Source organism: Protopterus annectens, chromosome 5.part0 (assembly GCF_019279795.1).
Source record: "Protopterus annectens isolate FY-2018-M chromosome 5.part0, PAN1.0, whole genome shotgun sequence".
Lineage (NCBI taxonomy): Eukaryota > Metazoa > Chordata > Ceratodontiformes > Protopteridae > Protopterus > Protopterus annectens.
This window is the reverse complement of record NC_056735.1, coordinates 1,493,326,002-1,493,342,354: the sequence shown is the minus strand read 5'-3', so window position 1 is coordinate 1,493,342,354 and position 16,353 is coordinate 1,493,326,002. Positions and strand designations below refer to the sequence as shown.

General features: G+C 37.9%; 1 protein-coding gene across 10 annotated transcripts in view; it reads left to right on the top strand.

Moving 5' to 3' along the window:
- Positions 1 to 16,353, top strand: part of TENM4 (teneurin transmembrane protein 4) — a 4,497,462-nt gene that overhangs the window by 1,015,089 nt on the left and 3,466,020 nt on the right. For all 10 annotated transcript variants that reach the window (XM_044071318.1, XM_044071319.1, XM_044071323.1 and 7 more), the window contains exon 3: positions 11,755 to 11,925. The gene's annotated coding sequence lies outside the window, so the exon portion shown is untranslated. The remainder of the gene's footprint in view (positions 1 to 11,754; positions 11,926 to 16,353) is intronic.

Below are 16,353 nucleotides of genomic sequence, written 5' to 3'. Positions count from 1 at the left end.
TTTCTGCAGCTTAGGTCTCTTTTCTGAGAAATAAGTTAACATTTTTCCTGGCTGCTCACTCGGGTAGTTTGCTTTGAATCATGCTTGTTTCTTGATTAAGCTGTTCATTTTCATCATTTACTGAGTATATAATTGAGACTGGGGATGTACTTCTAGGGAGAGAGGTCTGTATATTGTTTTCTGCTATATAGGAAGCTATCCTATAAGAAGTAGGTTATTTCATTCCATATAAGAACTGAAAAACATCTGAATTATGAACACCTACCATTACAGCTAAGTCCAGTTGTTTGAATGCATGTTTTATTGAAAAAAGTACATTTAAACAGAATTATGCAATTAAAAATATTTCTTATAGAGGGGCAGATGCCTTCACTACCACCCATTGTACCACCCATTGTACTTTGATATTCAATCAGCTTGTTGATGACCAAATTATGCAAGACCATAAAGATCGGATTAAACGATTGAAATAAAATTACTATGTTTGCTTTCTAATCATCTTTGAGGCTTGGTGATTGGTATTAATTATAATGTTTAAAGGGTTTTCCTCTATGTATGGACATAGGGGTGAAAGTGCAAGAAAAAGGTTTCGTTCATTCAGCTTACACTTATTACTTTGATTAACTAGTTTTCAATGCATGCAATTGTATTAGGTTCAGGATGCCTGCAACAAGATGGGAAGGAGAAATCCCTCTTTTGTCGTAGTCCCTTTTTACCAAGTCATCTTTGATAAATCATTTGAAAAGCACAACCAGACAAGCATTTTTTGTCCAGCTTGTTTAATCCCTGATGGAGCTCTGTTGCTAGTAACTTGCTTGGTCTGGATTCTTCTGCAGGCCCAATGCTGTAGACTGCAAAAGTAATTTTTCTCAATGCAGGATGAAAGTGTGTCAGGAAGAGGTGTTAAAGTCTGATTGTCATAAATGCAACTTCAGCTAACTCTTCTGATCGCACTCTCTCCCACACCCTAGTATATGTATCTGTAGTCAGTAATATATAAAACTCCGTGTTAATACACATTTTACATGTGTATTTGTATGACTAGTAAGTAATTTTGTATCAGGAGTAACTTCTTCAGTTTTTTTTCCCTTCCACCTATATTTATATAAGACCTTTTTTTTTTCTCAAATAACTTTTTATTTTGTTTATAACATAATATCACAACAATACAAAGAGGAGGGAAAACTGAGAACAATTACACAGTTTATGAATAAAAACCTTGAATAAATGAGTGAATGAACAAACAAAGTAAAAGCACGACAATAAAACCCACACTAATTATATACAATATTTACAAACTAAAAACTAAAATGCTATCATGTAGAGAGGAGGGTTGAAAGAACTAATTGGAGTTATAAGAGATGACAGTGGATCCCCAAGTACAACATAAAGTGGGGTAGATGCCATATGTCCAGTTATAAACCAAGAAGAAAAAATAGAATTAATCACATAGAATTAAGTCAAATAGACAACTCCAGATTTTTCTAAAATAAGATTTTTTTCCTAGGCCCTTTTATGATGAACTTATGTGCTGAAATATATTTCAAAGCCAGCTCCTTAAATCCATTCCAGCACAATTTAGTGCGATCCAACCATTTCTTGGTAATATATAGTTTGGTGAGGGAGCAAAGAATAATTAAAACATGCTGTTTTAACGTGCGTAACTTCATGTTAAATATGTGAAGAATCCCAAGAAAGGGTGGAATTATGATATCCCATTTCCTCCAAACGAACTTTTAAAGAGCACCAAAGTTTGTGGGTATGTTTGCAAAACCAAAATATATGTAATAGGTCCGCTTTTGGGAAGGAGCAGGAAGTACAAGAGGAGGAGATTTTAGAGTCAAATTTATTAAGCATAGAGGGCGCATAGTAAGAGTTGTTATTGATCATCAATTGCGTGTATATGAGTTTTTTAAATGGGGATAGTTCCAAGGTAGTTTTTATAGCAGCTAATTTCTTTTCTTTTCTTTTGTAAACAGAATACCTTGGTTATCCCATATATATAAGACCTTTTCTAGGAATTTTTCACAGTGTCACTAATACTAACTGAACAACAAATGCATTAAAAAACAAGATATATAGGGGCAGTTGTGATATCATCTTTGATGTAGATGAAGATATTTTTTCAAAATTTGGAAGAAAGAAAGGTGATAGGTATTGGGCTACTAGCACAAAGTGTAAAGTTTATTTATTTATTTATGTGTGTATGTACATAGGGATGTTTTAGTTTGTTAACCAGGAAAATAAACCACCCAAGTTAGCCATTTCAACCATGGGTTGGTCATAAGGCAAAACAAGTGTACAGAAATACATGGATGAAATAAGTTAAGTAATGATGGTGAAAATAAATACTAATGTAAGCAAACTACACCCAAAATTTAGGTTCATACCAGAATGTGCTATAAATAAGAACAGAAGTGATCTTATATGACGCTGATGTTGTAGGCTGAATATGTCTATATATCTAGTCCTATAGCCTTAATGATCTTAAAGGTCAAGAAAATTCCACGTGGTAGGAGCAAGGAATGAGAAGACCCCCTTACTTGTTTCATCAAGTGGGCTTTTGGATGGATAGTGTATGGCACTCGACAGAAGAGTTGTTCCGTAGTAAATGCCTTAGCAGAAAGCTTTTTGCAATATGTAGGCTAATACTTCGGAAAAAAATAATTTACAAGCAAGCAGGCTAGGTACTTGGGCAATCTTTTTTAAGGGAAGCCAATATACACTGTTCAGAAGGAAATATGACATGGAAGATGAATGTAGTACTTTATAAAGACATGACATGAGAAGAAGCAACGGTACTGACAAAGTGGGGCACCTTTCATCAAAAGTCTACAAACTTCTCAAGACTGTGCACAGCGAAGCTGCATGTAGATTTTGTTCTTCATACTTCAGCTGTGTCATGAATGTACTATTGTGTAATACATCTCCAACTTGTAGGACTAGGAGCTATTTATTTTGTAACAGGCCTCATCTGTTTGGCTGTCATGGAGAACAAGTGATCTATCAAAATACTGAAGGAAAACAAAGGGTTATATCAGAGTTCCATTTGTATGTAGGTAGCAACAACAGACTCAAAATTTCCAATCTCTGAATCAAGGATATGACAACTCAATATTTCCATTCTCTGAATCAAGGATATGACAATTTTCAAATAAATTCTTAAAGTGTATTGCCGCACTTTCCACAGCAAATGTAGCTAACTAATAGAGGTGGATATAACTTCCTTGTCATATGTAATTTCCCTGTAAAAAAGTGTGTTATATTTTCTTTTAAGTTTATTAATAAAAACTGTACCTTGAAAATTGTCTTCAGGATAAAAGGTTCGGCCATGTCATTATGAAATAATTAATGCACAGTGCCTCTAAATTAGTATGCAACTTACTATGTCACTGTTTCCATGCTAACCGGAGAAAAGGAGTGTCTTATTTCCTAGTGACACAAATAAGTAGCTGCTCTTTAAAAAAAGAATGCTGTGTTTAATTACCAAGAATGCTTGGCTAGTTTTGTAAATATATGTTAATCAACAACAATAATATATGTGCTGACATCATTTTGTGATTGTGGTCATAAAGAAAAGCAGACACATACCCTAAAGGCGGTGGTGCCTCCATATTCATAAAGGATATGTACACCTCTAGGCTAGTAGCCTAACATAATGCATCAGAGATACTCCAGGCACAACTAACACTGGGCAAGACTGCAATCCAGATTTTTGTCTGCTATAGATCCCCCACATGCCCCAAGACCAACACTCCATATTCCTGACCACCCTGGAAAATATTAAGGTCCAACCCAACACCCTTATACTGGGTGACTTTGACTATCCCACCATTAACTGGGAAAACTACTCAAGTACCAACACACTTGCTCAACATTTCCTGGAATTCATCATTTCCAATGCCCTGAACCAGCTCATTCTCACTAGCAACATCCTCAACCTGGTTATTATTAATATGGACAACCATTCCTCTACACCAGTTGTCAACTCCTCTCTGGTCAGATCTGACCACAAGCTAGGCACCATGGATATCCACCCCCCCCCCCCGCAAAGGAAACCACCGTAAAAAAAACTTTTCTAAAGCAAACTTTGGGCTTCTAAAAACTGAGGTGGCTAACTTTACAATGTCCATGCAAATGAAGAATAAATGCAGGACTGCTGAATCATACTTCAATGCACTGTACGATCATGTACACAAATGCATAAAACAAGCCATTCCCAATAGAACCAAAACACTCTCCTCCAAAAAAAGGAAGACAATCTGGTGGTTCCCTGCCATAAACAAACTCTACAACAGAAGAAAGAAACCGTAGCAAAACAAGGCGAAATCCCAAGACTGGAAAAACTCCCTTGTCAGCCTCAACAAAAAGTTGAGATCTCTCATCAGATCCTCTAAAGCTAGCTATGAAAACCAAATTGCAACAAATACTAAAGGCAACTGCAAAGCCTTCTGTAGTTATGTCAAAAATCTACAAGGCAATGCTCAGATCTGCTCGAAGCTACTACACAATGGTAACTCCTACACTGAGCCAACAGACATTGCCAATATGCTGGCTGACAGATTCAGTGCCAATTTCACCCCCTGTCACCCTTAAAAAGGGCCAATCCTAATACCTGAGGAATGCCTAGTACCCAGTATTACAGCTGCACAGGTTAAAATTGCACTGTCCAAGGCCAAGAATACAGCTTCCATGGGACCTGACAACATCCTGGGCCGTGTTCTACATGAATTGCAAAATGAACTGGCACCACACCTGTGTGCCTTGTTCAATCACAGCCTCATTTCAGGCTTTGTCCCCAATGAATGGCGCACTGCTGCAGTCATCCCACTCCACAAATGGAGTGGGACTATGGACCTTGGGAACTACCGCCCCATTAGCCTGACAAGTTGGTATGTAAAGCTATGGAGCTCATCATCATGGACCTAATAAATAAAGACATTAGGAGTCTCCATACTCTAGACCCCATGCAGTTTGGATATGTTAAGGGTAGAACTTGTCTGCTCATCCTGGCGGACTTCTCTGAATCTGTCACCAGAGCTGTGGATGATGGCAAGGTAGTTCACACAGCCTACCTCGATCTGGCCAAGGACTTCGATACAATTCCTCACTCAGGAATCATAGCTTTGTAGGTCAAGCAGAGATCACCTCTAAGTAGGTGATATGGTACCGAGAAAAGTTGGAGTTTCTTTAGTCTTTCCACACACAGCAAGAGTTTAAGGCCTAGGATCCTCTTAGTGAGGTATTTTTGTGGTCTTTCTAGTTGTTGCATATGTCTAGTGAGGTACATGCAAAATGGGGCATTGTACTCAACAATTGGTCCAATGAGGGATGAGTAGATAGATACAATGACCTCTTTCTTCCTAGAGGCAAAACCCTTTGTAATGAGATGTGCCACACAGAAGGATTTTCTGACCACAGGGGTGATGTGATTATCAAAGGATAGGTTGCTATCCACTTGTGTTCCCAGATCTCTTATGAAACCTTCGGTGTTCAGTGGACTACCATTGATGTGGTAGTTCATGGGTATTGTGTTTTTCCCATAGGGAATGACAATGCATTTTTTGGCATTGAGCTTGAGGCCATGGTTCTGACACCAGTCATTGGTCTCCGTAAGGCTTTTCTGTAGAATAACAGCAAAAAAAGAGACTTTTAAATATGAAAGTGAGTTGAGCTTGAGTGTGTTATGGAAAATGAAGTTAGAAAGGTTGAAAGAAGAACTGGATATAAAAAGAATCTAGATGTAGATGAAAATAAAAAGTTAGAAGAATTGAAATTTAATCAAGATGTTAGAGTTATGAAACCGGATAAGGGAGGGAGTGTGGTACTAATGGATGTTATTTTATATGAAGGAAAAATGAATGAAATTCTGAGGGATGAAATAAAATATACAGTTGTTTCCAGAAATGAAATTAATTTAGCTTACAGAAAAATAGATATGATCTTGGAAGAGATGGTGAATGAGAATGTTATAGAAATAAAAATGCTTTCATATTTAAAAGTTCAAAAACCTAAAATACCTGCCATATTCGGAATACCGAAAATTCACAAAGATAGTAAGGACCCCCCATTAAGACCAATAGTCTCAGCAGACGGTTCAAAAACTACCCCCTTAGCTAAGTTTGTAGATGTAAAAACAAAACATATATGGGTTAACAAGCAAGCCATATTAAAATATTCCTGGGACTTGCTTAGGGAATTGGGTCCAGAATTATATTCAGAAGATTTACTATTTGTAACGATAGATATAGTAGACTTATTCGGTTCTATTCCTTATATGGCAGGTATAAAAATGTTTGAAGAAGAAATATTTAGGGACCAGGTTTTGACATTAGAGGAAAAAGTGGCGTGCACAGGCTTAATGGATTTAGTGTTAAAGAATAACTTTTTGGTATACAATGGCGAATTTTTTCAACAAATACAAGGAGTTGCCATGAGTGCGGCCTGTGCACCCACTTTTGCAAACCTGGTTTTAGCAAATTGGGAAGAAAAGCATATTTTTAACTCCAATTTTGCGAGGCATTGGAGGTTATACACAAGGTTCCTAGATGATATAATAATTTTTTGGACTGGGGGCCATGACAAATTGGAGGAATTTATTGAATATATAGGGGGAACAACTGATTTGCTTAGATTTACATCTATGAATTCAGAAAAAAACATCCAATATTTGGATATAGAGATTCTTAAAGTAAATAATACCTTGGAAACTAGAGTTTATAGGAAACCTACTTATGTAAACTCTTTTTTACATTTTAATAGTGCTCATCCAATATATTGCAAATTTAGTGAAAGGACAGTTTGTCAGAGGGTCAAGAATGATCAGTAATAATGAAGAATTTACAAAAGAATGTGACCTATTAGAAAGAATGTTTTTAGAAAGGGAATATCCCAGGGAGTTCATTAGAAACTTAAGAATGGAAGTGGAAAGAGGGAGAATAGATAAATTTAGGCCCATCCTAGGAGAAAAAGAAGGAACAAATATCAGTAATGAGAAGAGGGTAGAATCTGGGGAGGATTTTCAGCAAGCCCTCATACTAGAATACAATGCATTGAATAAAAATATTAAGGCAATATTTCAAAAGGAATGGGAGAAATTTGGCTCCCTCACAGATTTGGATGGGCTCCCTCAAATGATACCTAAGGTTGTCTTTAAGAATTCCCTTAGTATAAAAGGAATATTAGAGACAAAAAATAATTTGCATAGAAAAGGAGAAAGGGACAGTAGAGAAAAAAATAGGGACATTTAGGTGTGGGAAATGTAGACAATGTGAATTCATAATGAATAAAGAAAAAATTTATTTGGAGAGCAGGGGACGTTGGGTAACTAGTAAGGGATATTTTAATTGTGACTCCAGAGGCCTGGTATATTTTGCCATTTGTGAAAGATGTCTTTCCTTTTATGTGGGCAAGACAGAGAGAACTCTCAAGAAAAGAATATATGAACACATTTACGACATAAAAAAGGGGAAAGAGACTAATGCATTGTTTAGACACTCTAAGATATGTGAGAGATATAAATTTTGTTTCTTTGTTCTGGATCAAGTTAAATGTGACATTAGAGGAGGCCCCTGGGAGGAAACAGTAGGTTACAAGGAATTATGGTGGCAGTTAACTTTAGAAGCAAACAAAGCCCCTGGTATGAACGAATATATATCCATTTTACCCCTATTAAAATTAAGAGCAGCTAGAATGTAAAAGGAAAAAATACAACAAGTGTAATATTAAACAAAAACAAAAGGTGGCACTGTTGTTATGAAATTTTGGGATACTTTTATTTTACTGTTTTGAATGCATCACTGTGAAATGTAATGAATTTTTTAAAGTATATATATTATATATTTTTATAACATTTTTAAATAAATATATATAATTATAAGACATTAAAATGAATGAATGATTTAATAAGTTATTGATTTTAAACGAAAATTGAAAAATGAATTGTCTCATCATTAATAATTAATGAATTTGGTGGAATTTGATTTGTTTATTTAATTAGAAATGAAAGGTTTTTATTGGCTTTTAGTTTAAAAGGTTGTATAAAAGACAAAGGAAATGAAATGGTTTTTATCTGATGAAGTCCATGCTTGTTAGGACGAAAACGCAATTGTACTGAAGGCGTTCATAACGTTTTATTTGGTGTGAGGAATCGTAATAAAGAAGTGACAGTACTTTCTCTCCTTGGTTATCTTTTTTTGCTGTTATTCTACAGAAAAGCCTTACGGAGACCAATGACTGGTGTCAGAACCATGACCTCAAGCTCAATGCCAAAAAATGCATTGTCATTCCCTATGGGAAAAACACAATACCCATGAACTACCACATCAATGGTAGTCCACTGAACACCGAAGGTTTCATAAGAGATCTGGGAACACAAGTGGATAGCAACCTATCCTTTGATAATCACATCACCCCTGTGGTCAGAAAATCATGTGGCACATCTCATTACAAAGGGTTTTGCCTCTAGGAAGAAAGAGGTCATTGTATCTATCTACTCATCCCTCATTGGACCAATTGTTGAGTACAATGCCCCATTTTGCATGTACCTCACTAGACATATGCAACAACTAGAAAGACCACAAAAATACCTCACTAAGAGGATCCTAGGCCTTAAACTCTTGCTGTGTGTGGAAAGACTAAAGAAACTCCAACTTTTCTCGGTACCATATCACCTACTTAGAGGTGATCTCTGCTTGACCTACAAAGCTATGTCAGACCCATCACTATTAGATGTACTACATCTAAAGAAATCCTAATTCCCCCATGCCATACATGCCAGAGATCTCAACCTCATTACCACAATCAACAGAACCTGTTGGAGGGACAGGTTCCTAACCCAGAGACTCCACATGCTATGGAATAGACTTGCCTTACACATCAAGCAGAGCACCTCACTGGCCCTCTTCAAGAGAAATCTTGACGAGTGGATGGGAAATAGAAAATTCACCCTGGGGATCATTTCAGCAGCCCTGCTGGACAGAGGCACTGGGAAATAATGTGGGGCAGCATGCTGCCAGGGAATCTTTTGGGCTAGGTTTGTAAAGGCTCCAGGGCCATTACCCTAGTACACCCCTATGAACCTAATCTTCGCTTTTTTCATACATCTTGCAGCTTTAACATTAGGGGCATAACCAAACGTGAAATTAATTTTAAAACAAAGAATTATCAGTGACAATACTCAAACTGTCTCTGTGTACATAATGTTAGTGTTATAGGAACTAATAGCAGGCAGTTTTATTAGAGAGAGTACTCATATTGTCTCTGTGTACCTAATGTTGGTGATATGGAAAGTAATGGCAGTCAGTATTATCAGTGACAGTAATCAGACTCTTTCTCTCTCTGTCTCTCTGTTTACCAAATGTTGTTTACATGAGAATTAGTAACACGAACTGTCTCCATGTACGGTGTACCTAATGTTGGTGATATGGGGAATAATGGCAGCACGTACTATCAGAGACAGTGCTCAAACTGTCTTTGAGTACCTAATGTTAGTGATATAGGAATTAATAGCAGGCAGTTTTATTAGAGAGAGTACTCATATTGTCTCTGTGTACCTAATGTTGGTGATATGGAAAGTAATGGTAGTCAGTATTATCAGTGACAGTAATCAGACTCTTTCTCTCTCTGTCTCTCTGTTTACCAAATGTTGTTTACATGAGAATTAGTAACACGAACTGTCTCCATGTACGGTGTACCTAATGTTGGTGATATGGGGAATAATGGCAGCACGTACTATCAGAGACAGTGCTCAAACTGTCTTTGAGTACCTAATGTTAGTGATATAGGAATTAATAGCAGGCAGTTTTATTAGAGAGAGTACTCATATTGTCTCTGTGTACCTAATGTTGGTGATATGGAAAGTAATGGTAGTCAGTATTATCAGTGACAGTAATCAGACTCTTTCTCTCTCTGTCTCTCTGTTTACCAAATGTTGTTTACATGAGAATTAGTAACACGAACTGTCTCCATGTACGGTGTACCTAATGTTGGTGATATGGGGAATAATGGCAGCCAGTACTATCAGAGACAGTGCTCAAACTGTCTTTGAGTACCTAATGTTAGTGTTATAGGAATTAATAGCAGCCGGAATTATTAGTAACAGTACTTGGACTGTCTCTGTGTACCTAATGCTGGTAATATGGGAAGCAGTGCCAGCCAGTATTATCAGCGCAGTAGTAGAACTGTCTTTCTGTACCTAATGTTGGTGATATGCAAGGTAATGGCAGATTTCATATGCTAAAGAAGTCATAGAAAATGGTGTCAAATCATGTGCTTACTTTAACCAAATGAATAAAGCTATTGTAGTAATCCATTGTATGACTCATTTTGCAAGGAACAAAGTAAAGCTCATATCTATTAATGAAATACATTCAAATACAGTACAAAGTCATACATTAACTAACAGCAATTGCACAGTTCAGATTCAAGGATATGTTTTATGGTTGTTGAACTCAGTGGGAGGTCTTAATCTACTTGGAGCCTTCTCAGTCTTGACCCAGGTGTACAAAGCCTTACTACATTAATTAATCCGATCCATTCAATAATTATTGTCAGTTGTATATATCGCTACATATGAATGAGGGCAAATAACTACAAATGCATGTGTGTGTGTCATTATTGACAACATATGAAGTTTTATATGCCCATAGAAGAACTACTTAAGTACAATAAATGACTAAGTGACGCATGTTAATGGAAGTATGTATACAGGTGCAATGTATATTCTACTCCTAAATCAAAACTGTTTTGTGATTTGCCCAATTTTTCCTTTGGTAGTTGAAGTACCTATGATTTTAGTATTGGAGCTAAACCTAATACTCACCCTGTACCTACAGTTTTTGCATAAACTCTGAAGATTAATACAGCAGTCCATTCAACTGTTAATGAGCAAAACAGTGACATGTTGGGTGTTGTCTAAGAATATGTTAATCCCACAATGCAGTTGCTGCATAGAAAACAAGTAGCTGACTGTTACAAAACAAAACAGATTTTCTCCCTTATAATTACGCAAACACTCAGAGACACAGACTACAAATGTGTCTGTATACATACACACACACACACACACACACACACACACACACACACACACACATACATACACACACACAACTCCCCTTTTCAGTATTAATACTTATTGGGCAGACATTTCTTTCAACTCCAATGTGTCCGACTGTGAAAAGTTGTTAACATAGGTTATAAGAACTATGCTGTGTTCTGCCCTGTCAAGCCAAGAGCCCCTTTGCATTGTTTATGACAGCATCCCTGCCAAAGCCATACATTATGAGAGGCACAGGTGGCATTTTAACAAGCCATCTCCATTTCTTCTTCAGAGTTCAGACACATGCATACTTGTGAACATACACAGACACATGAACATGCATGCACACTATCAGAAAAAGTGGTTTATGTTGGCTTCTGTTTGCATATGTGCATTCAAGATTCTGCCTTCCCAGGAAACTGTCATAAAGCCCAGAACTGTTTGGTATCCGGCTTCTCCAATTACATAACTGTATTACAGAAATATGATGTGACAGGTTCATAATACAAGAACGATATATCATTTTAATTCCGGTAGCTGTTACCCACTTCAGGAGGGGGTCTGCTGGATCATTTTCATTATGTTTGTCTATTCCTTCCTCTTTAGTCCTATCCACATACTTTTAGAATGATGACACCTGTTAAATTGTATCCCTTTACCTAGGGTAATGATATATCTGACATTAAAGCTTATCTTTCATCTCTCTCTTCTAGGTTGGTTTAGTGCATTCCTGAGTGCCACATCTAAACTCACCTGTGCCTGGGCTTGGCTGTAGCAGCTATCTGGATCACAGTATACACTTTCAGTCTGGATGTAACATCAGCATCAGCAGAATGCATCTGTTTAGAGAGTAGGCACAACTCAAGACAAAGGAAAGGACTGAGGTAAGAAAGTGTTTTAGTGAATGTCCACTACTGATGTGGCTACTTTGGAAGAATATTACTACCGATTTTCCTTAAAGTGAACCACTCTGCTGTCAATTGTACAACCACATGCTGGTGAGATTATCTAGGCTTTTTCACAGATATTTTATAAACCCGTTCTGTGTGTCTGTCTCTAAATGCGTGGTTGTCTCTCCTGTAATATAATACTACCCATTACATCACTTGCAACAGGAACATTACTGAGGTGGCTAATTGACAGCATTTAGGAAGGCATGAGTTTACTGAAATGTGGAAAGGACTGTTTGGTAATTATATCAATCTATATGTAATGCAAAAACATAAATAAATAATCAAGTCCTCTTTCTGTGCATCTTATTAGTGGAGAAGATGAAATCAGGGGTCTCTGTCTGGCCCTAGTATTATTGTGGGGTCCTTGTCAGGTCATCATCATCAAGAAATAGCACCCATTTTCTGCATCTATATTTTATTTGTGCAACTAACATGTTATAGGCCTTTCTTGTACTTCTTTCTGACCCTTTCATTGCCCCTTTTAATCATTTGGGGCCAGAGGTTGTTGTAATGTTTACGGTGTTTACTTTGCAGACACAAGGTACAGTTTTTGATTCCCACCTTTGGCCACTTTCTGGTTATATGCTAGGAGTGTAATAATCTGAACAGTGATTTCCTTGTATTTACATATGAACCTATTTGTGTTTAAATTTATAGATTAGTGGCAGTCTATGCTAAAATACACAGCACACTTCTCAATCTGCATACATTAAAACTTAGTAAGAAAGGGAGCATATCCAGCCAAAAAAAAAATGTCTGGAAATTTAACTACCATAAAACCTTCAGACAGTGCAGTATATTACTCCTCCCACTTCTAGTAGGATACTGGGAAATACACGTTTAAAAAACTGAGAGTGGCAAAATGACCATATTTTACTTCAAGATAATGTTAACTATGAAAGCAATTAATTCATTAACATTAACCCAGTTCATTTAACTTAATTAATTCATTTACAGAGACCAAAACTAAAGTAAGGAGTCTTAAATTATGGAAAAATGACCGTCAATAAAAATCAACAGAGAATGCATGCCAGTCATAGGAATCAGTGCTGGCGTGGTGTTAATCAGCTTCTGAGTCTTGGAAAATCACAAATGCTCTGCCTGCTCCCTCAGCTTATACCAGTTGTGCTTACAATGACATTAAAGCTACATCTTGAAAACAGTCTGCCAAAACTAGGAAATGCCTCTGACAACCCTTCATGAGCTTGTATTAGTCCTTACAATTGGGGATCACACCCTAAGTGCAAGACCTGATACTGCAGAAAATAGTTATTTCCTTCCTCCCTTAAACAGTAAATTCTGATATTTATTGAAACCCCATAAAATGTTGTTACAGGGGCTGCACCGTCTCCAACCACACATCCATGTTAACTTTCCTTTCATAATAGATCAGGTTATTGAAACATCTCATTATCTGGTTTAACCATAGTAATCTAGTTTTGATCAATGTGAAGTACTGAGACAAACTTGATTTGAGTAGTGACTGACGACCTTATGGCTAAATGTCAAAGGTTATACTGCTTCTTGGTCATGCTTGACCTGTCAGCTGCATTTGGCAGAGTTACTGTGGCTTTTCCTGCACTGAGCTTGAACAGAAACAGGACATACATAAATAGTTTTAAAAGCATATAAATTGCAGTTATTCACTGATTTTCAACAGGCTGAAAAAGGAAAGAAATTTCCAGGATAGAAATAGTGCCCAGGTCTCTTCTCAGATCCCAAACTGTTAAGTTCATGTAGGCCAACATGATGTAGCTTCACCCATCCACACATCCATCTATCTGCCAATCCATGCATCTGTCCATGTCTCTGTCCATTCATCCATCCTTCCATCCATCCATCAAGCCATTTATTTTCTAAACTACTTGTTTGGGTGAGACCATCAGTAGCAACAAGCTGGGCATGCTAGAACCGGTCCCATCGCCTTATTCCAGCCAATAGTCTCCACCTCATGCTGGTATTCCCAGGCAGGATGAAAGGTGTAGTCCTTTGAATATGTGTTTGGTCTGCTGCTGTGCCTTTTCTCATTGGGTAGTGCCTGGCGAATCTCCGGCAGGAGGTACACAGGGGGTATTCAAGAGCTCCTTAACTAACTTGTCTCAGTCTGTAAAACCACTGGATTCTATTGTCAAATCCACATGTATTGCTGAACTTTGCACTCCGTCACTGAGAGCTATACCAGCTACCCTGTGAAGAGATCTACTTTCTGCCATTTGTGTCCTGTGATTTCATCTCTTTTGTTACTCCACAAAATGTGTGACCATAGTTGAGGACAGAGACAGAGAATGACCAATAAATAGATAGCTTTGTTTTATGACTCATTTGTCACATACTGCAACAGTCAAGCAATGTAGCAACAGTACTGCTGGCAGTGCACAGATCCATTGCCCCCACCCACGGGTCCTCTGCCATCAGTCCTGAACAAGACTCGAATGTACTTAAACTCCTCCATGTGAGAGGCCTGCATAACTCTGACTGGCAAAAAGCATACCTGGCTTCTCTATGACAGAGCAGAAAAGTAGCTGGCTCAGCCAGCACCTTGTGCCGGTACCACGAACCAGTGCAAAACCCACTCAACTCTTCAGGTGAAAAGAAAAAAAAGCCCTTTACTGTATCACTTCCACCCCCAAGCTCTTCCATTGAAGAAAAAATGGACATTTGTTCTATTGCTACAACTACCAGGTGGTCAGATGCATAACATGACCCTCTCTCTCCGATCTCCTGCCTAGCCATTTAGGTCCCATTTCTGTGCCCTGCCCCCGACAGTCCTCTCTTTTATTAAAAAATAAATAAGAATTTCTTCTTCTTATAAACTGTAGCAAACTGCTTGCTACAAATGCAGCAAACAGTTGCAACAATTTATATCCTGCCTGCATGGAGTGCTACGGTGCTCATGTTTTAGTTAAAAAAAATATTCTTATAAATTGTAGAAAAAAACTGCTTGCAACAAATGTAGCAAAATGTTGCTACAGTTTATAATCTACTTGCATGGAGCACTACAGTGCTTAGATTTTAGTTAAAAACATTTTATTTCTAACTTCAAACTGTAGCAAACAGTTTGCTGCAATGTAGCAAGTAATTGCTACAGTATACACCACGCACAAAGCATTACAGCACTCAACTTTGACTACAAATGCAGTAGAAGCTTTTGAAGGCACTATTGAAATAGATATTGTAATTAGCTGACCACATCCCACTCCCTCCAACACTTTGCACCCTGAGCATTTGCCCCTCTCACCCTGCCCTAGATAGGCTACTGGGAGGAGAGCTATCACCTCTGTGATTTGGGGGGGGGGTGATTTTCATCCTACTCACTTCCTACTCAATATCACTGCCCCAATGCATGAAAGAGAATACATTTATTTGAGGCTAACAGGCAGCACTATCCGCAAACCTCAGACATACAACACCCACATCTCTTAACTGGATAATCTTCAGGCTTCCGCTACAATTTGCTATCCTGCCCCTGATTACCCAGGTCTGGGAGAAAACACACAGACTTGTTTGTGTTTTGTGCCCACCTTAAAAATATATGCCTTAATACAAGGAAAATGCGGACTTGGTATTCTGTCCTCAAATACCAGAACTAAAAGGTGATGCAGCAGTAGTTCTGGGTTCTATACTGTTTTAGCACCTCTCACAAGACATTTATGGGTATGTGATCATGAATCCACTATAGGTCCACCAAACATAGTAAAAAGAACTGGCATATTCCAATGATTCTTCTGACATCTATACAAGGACAAGAGGACTGTACTTTGATGAGGATGGAATCTACACTGCTCCTGCTGAATCAGACACTAAGCTGTTTCATGATAACTGCTTTCAAAGACCATGCAGTAGCTTTCCCAGGAATGCTGATAGGTATCATCCTTTCTTAACCTGTCAAGACTCTCCCATTCCTGTTTTTGAAAATGGGGACCCACCTCCCAGTTTTAGTCCAGAGGTACTGTCCTTACCTTTCATGACACACTTAAAAGGTGCTTTACACGTAAGACCCCAGCAATTTTCATTGTCTTCAGTGTTTCCAGATGGCTGTTATCTACTCACATAGCCTTGCCACAGCAGAACAGTTTAATAACCACAGTAACCTCATCTACAGGCAGTAGATCCAGTCCCACCAGCTTCTAGCACTCCCTCGTCATGGAATATTCACTGGTTTCAAAAGTTCCATGAAGAGTAGTTCCATGAAGAGTTCCTTCTACCTCCTGACAGTCTTGTTCTTGAGGTCATAGTTTCTACAGCCTTAATAAAAGTAGACTGAGTAACGTCAACCTCTGCACCTTGAGTCACATGATAATGCTCGATACTTCTTTGACGCTATATGAATGCCTTTCTCTGTGGTATTCATAGCATCAC